Source organism: Myotis lucifugus, unplaced genomic scaffold, assembly GCF_000147115.1.
Source record: "Myotis lucifugus unplaced genomic scaffold, Myoluc2.0 scaffold_13, whole genome shotgun sequence".
NCBI classification, from domain to species: Eukaryota; Metazoa; Chordata; class Mammalia; order Chiroptera; family Vespertilionidae; genus Myotis; species Myotis lucifugus.
The window spans coordinates 6183356-6188541 of record NW_005871061.1 but is presented as its reverse complement, the minus strand read 5'-3'; positions in this window follow the sequence as shown (position 1 = coordinate 6188541).

Sequence of the window (5186 nt, the reverse complement as noted above, 5' to 3'; positions counted from 1 at the left end):
AATTATTTTAACATGGAAATCTGAAGGAAACATGGCGTGAATTAAATTGTTATTTTAAGAGTGGGATAAATCCCCCTGAATTTTGAAAGCTGGCACCAGATAGCCCAAGGGGGGAATGATACAATTCCTAAACAAATCTGCAGTTTGGATTTTAAACTCTTACTTATCAGGCTTTCTTGCAAAGACCTTCAGGGAGTTCGGGTTCATCTTTCCTGTACACATATATACAGTGAGCGGTCAGGAATTAATGGCTTTCTACAAATATACTAGGATGTGTATCTTAAAGGAACTGAAACAATTCATTTTTTGCAAGGAATTTCTGCCAGGCTTCACAAAGGCCTTTTATATCTCACAAAAACATGTTAGTAGTTTTTGCCTTAAATGAGAACACAGCTGCCACTTAAGGGTAAAATAAAAACCACCACCACTACTACCACAAAACCTGCTGAGAAATGGATATCTGCTCTCTCCATTCTTTTCTTTGACTGAACAGTAAAGAAGTTGAATGCACAGGGCAATATATGAGCTAGAATGAATGAATTTCTATTGGTGTTCAGCCAAACTGAAAATTACATCCAAGCTATTCAATCTCAGTCCAGTCAAATGCAAAGCTGGTTAAATGGTCCTTTGTTTAGGAGTGTTAAGTGACTGGGCAGGGATTGAGGTGAATCCAGATATCAAAGCATTTTTGAAGTACCCACCATATAGATTTTCTAATCGTAATGATTGATAACCCTAGGTATGCTGGCAGTTCTATTCATCCTTGAAATACAACTGATACCTATGGTTTTCACATTCTAACCTTTACAGTTGGCTTCTAATCCAAGTGGTCATAACAGATTCATCAGGTACCTTACTCTGCCTCAATATTAATGAAACTTCCTCAACACTAGGGGTTAGGTATTTTCTTTTCAAATTCAAAGAACACAGAGTGGACTATTAAGAAGTAAAACAGGGTAACACAGCCTATCTGTATTAACGTGCCTAAATTATAGCTTTCATATACTGCTATATCTCTATTATCAATTTCAGAACAATAACCAGGCAGGTGATTTATTTTTCATTTATTTGTTTCAGTCAAGCTGAGAGTTGCAATGATCTTGGAAATTGGAGTAGCCACCGGATCGAATATGATCAGATTAAAGGGATTCAGAACAATACTCCCTACAACTCCTACATCCGAGCTAATAAGAAGCTTTTGAAATGGTTTAATTTATGTCTGGGGAACTGTGAATTTTGTGTACTTTGCCAGTTAAGCTGAGATGGTCACCAGGATTTTAAACTATCAATATATATAAAAAGCCAGCGACCAGAATGCCTTAACGACTGGAACGACCAGTCGCTATGACGCCCACTGTGGCCCCTCACCCCAGCAAGCCCAGTCCCAATGGGCCCCCCTCTACCCCGTTCAGGGGCAGGGCCAGCCAGCCAACCACCTGTGGCCCCTTCCCCTAGCCAGCCCTGCCCCTGATGGACCTCCACCACCGTGTTCGGCCTGTGGCCCCTCCCCCCAGTCAGCTCTGCCCCCAATTGGCCCCCCACTCCGATAAGGGGTAGGGTAGGCCAACCACCCATGGACCCTCCCTCAGGCCACTGGCCCCTAATAGACCCCCCTCACCCCATTTGGGTACGGAGCCAGCTGGCCCACTGCCCACAGCCCCTCCCCACAGCTGGCCCCACCCTTTATCAGCTCCATCTACCACCCCGATCATCCCGCAGCCCCTCTCTCCAGAAAACTCCACCCCTGATTGGCCCCCCCACCAATCGAGGGTGGGGGCTGGGCCGGGCCAACCTTCCCACAGTCCCTCCCAACAGCTGTCTCCACCCCCAATTGGCCCCCACATCCCAATCAGGAGTGGAGCCTGCCAGCCAATTGCCCTTGGTCCCTCCCCGCAGCTAGCCTAGCCCTGATTGGGCACCGTTTGGGGTGGTCCAGCCAGCCAACCTCCCGCAGTCTCCTCCTCCCAACAGGTCAAGCCCCAATCCACCCTGATTGGGGCTGGGCCAGCTGGACCCCACCCATGCATGAATTTGTGCACTGGGCCTATAGTTTATTAATAATGGCCCAAATAGAATTTTAATATAACTGCTTGTTTGGTTTATGCACCAACTGAACTGCAACATCTTGAGGTAAAGAGTGTTGTCCTGTTCACTATCATACCCCAGGTGCCTAGCACAATTACTGGAAGTCAATAAATATTTGAATTAAATGAGACCCTCAATATCATGTGGTATTTTACAACAAATAGTGAGAAAGCACTATTTATAAAGGATTTTTGGTGTTTTTTAAAATATTACTGAAAAGTTTAATGTACAAAATAATTACAAATTTTGACAAACAGTAGGCATTCAACAGTATCCTTTCTAATAAAGAGGGAATATGCTAATTGACCCTCACACTGTCGCAAAGATGGCAGCGCCAACAGCTAATAAGGAGGGAATATGCTAATTGACTGCCACGCCCTCAAAATGGTGGCGCCCACAGCCACAAAATGGCGGCGCCCAGTCCCTTCAGTCCCCCAGCTGCCTAGGGCTGGCCTGAGGTTCAGGCAAGCCTCAGATGGCAGCTGCCCAGCCACCCAGGGCTGTCCAAGGCTCAGGTAACCAGGGCCGGCCAAGGCTTGCGCTGCTGGCAGTGGCAGCAGCAGAGGTGTGATGGGGTGTCGCCTTCCCCCGATCACCAGGTTGCCTCCTGCCCCTGAGGGCTCCCGGACTGTGAGAGGGGGCAGGCCGGGCTGAGGGACCCCCCTCCAGTGCATGAATTTTCATGCATTGGGCCTCTAGTCTATAATAACAAAAGGGTAATATGCTAATTAGACTGGACATCATTCCGGATGTCCTTCCAGATGAAGCCAGGGCCATAAGGAAGCCTTGGTCCCAGGTGCCTGCTGGTGGCTGGAGCAAAGCCTGAGTCCCGGGTGCCTGCTGGCAGCTGGAGGGAAGGCCAGGTCCTGGGTGCCAGTGGGAAGCCGGTGCCAGCAGCCAGGGGAAGGAAGGCCTACTCTTGCATGAATTTCATGCATTGGGCCTGTAGTCTATAATAATAAAAGTGTAATATGTTAATTAGACTGGACATCCTTCCAGACATCCTTCCTGATGAACTTCCAGACAAAGCCAGGACTGCAAGGGAAGGCTGGGTTCAGAGTGCCTGCTTGTGACCCAAGGGAAGCCTGGATCTCAGGTGCCTGCCGGCAGCCAGAGGGAAGCCCGGGTCCCAGGTGTCAGAGGGAAGCCAGTGCTGGCAGCTGGGGGAAGAAAGGCCTACTCTTGCAGAATTTCATGCATCAGGCCTCTAGTTTTTAAATAAATAAGTAAATACTGATAACCAGTATTAGAAAATATTACAAAAATGACTTGGATATTAGAAATTTTGAAGCTCACCCAAAATGCATGCAGATTACTTGTGAGTTACTTTTAAGTGTTTATATGTACCTATTTTATTTACAAAGATTTTTATTGGTATATAAAAAATACTTATATGGTGATCCTTAGAAAGCATGGTACTTCTCCATATGCCCAAACACTTATCTCACTGCCTTGAATCTCTGTCATACTGTTTCTAAACCTTATACTGAATTGCAAATTTTCACAACATTCAATTCCTAGCCAAATAGAAAATCAGATGAGAAATGATTATGTATTTAAAAAATAAAGGAGATTAATAAAATTAAAATGTCCTTCATCTTCTCTTCCCTTATCATTTGAACTCAAGCTACAAAAATATAACAAAATAAACACACACACACAAAACCCCACAACGCTTTCTCAGCTCTTAACCATTCATTTTAAGGACATCCATCCAAAGTGACCAAATTGATTCTGGAGGATTTGGGGATCATGTCAATCAATCTAAACTTGGTAATATTAGCCTACGCTAACTCTTCCATTTTCTGATTACTTTTATATTTATAATATTCATGCCATGCCTATTGAATAATAAAAATCTCACTGTAGTATATTACAGTAAAAAATTCATCTCTAAAATCTACCACTATCTTCACTCCCTGTCAAATAGACTGAAGCCATTAGAAGGGGTGACAAAAGTACAATATATCATACAAAGATGTTTTAATAGCAGAGATAACCTATTAAGGCATCTTATTGCTTGTACTACCTCCGGATTTTTGCTGGTGTTGTTTAGGAAGATTTCAACAATGTGTGCATATCCACTTGTAAAAACGTGTATACTAGTCTCTTTTATTCCCAGAGAGAGGGTCTTGAATTCAACCTCCTCCCCACGAAAACAAACAAGCAAGTGGAAAAAACAAGAAAAACAATTCATTGGTGTGACTTGCCTATAAATTATCAGGCATAAAATAGAACTCTGGTCAGGAATATTGGACTATATGTCTCCAGAAGTAATTTATTCACTTGGCAGCAGTAGTAGGGAAAGGAAAAAGTTTATTTACAGAAACGGGGGGGGAGCATCACTATGGAAATAAACCTGTTATTTCTAAATCTGTAAAAATTGGTGAATGACAGATTAGATATATTACTGTCACTTTCTTTTCATTATTATTTGCTTTTTCTGAGAGAGGCTGTTAGTCACAGTAGACTAAGTTTAGAAGTTGCCATCATTATTATCATGTTTAGTTAATTTTGAACCTACACTGTCAAAACCTTAATACTTTCAGGTTGCACCGATTTCAAAATATGTGAAATGTCGATACCAAATGTAGAGCAAATTCCTGTTTTGGATGTCTGATTGCCATCTTAGGCCAAATCCCCCAGGAGCAGGCCTAAGCCAGCAGGTGGTCATCCCCCGAGGGGTCCCAGACTGAGAGCTTGGAGACAGACAGATATGACCACAGTAGGTAAAATAACACACCCACCACCACCACCACTACCACCAGTCAAAGTACCTAAAGGGAATCCTATATAATAAAAGCCTAATATGCTAGTTGTCCATCCAACCATTTGACCAGTCACTATGGTGTGCACTGACACCAGGGAGAAGACACTCCAACCGGTAGGTTAGCTTGCTGCTGGGGTCCTGCTCATCGGGACTGGGTGAGATGGGCCAGACATGCCCTGGAGCCCTCCTGCGGTCCTTCCTGGTCCCGATCGTGCACCGGTGAGGTCCCTCGGTCTGGCCTGTGGTGATGGAGCAGAAACCGGCTGTCTCACATCCCCCAAGGGGTCCTGGATTGTAAAAGGGCACAGGCCAGGCCAAGGGACCCCACTGG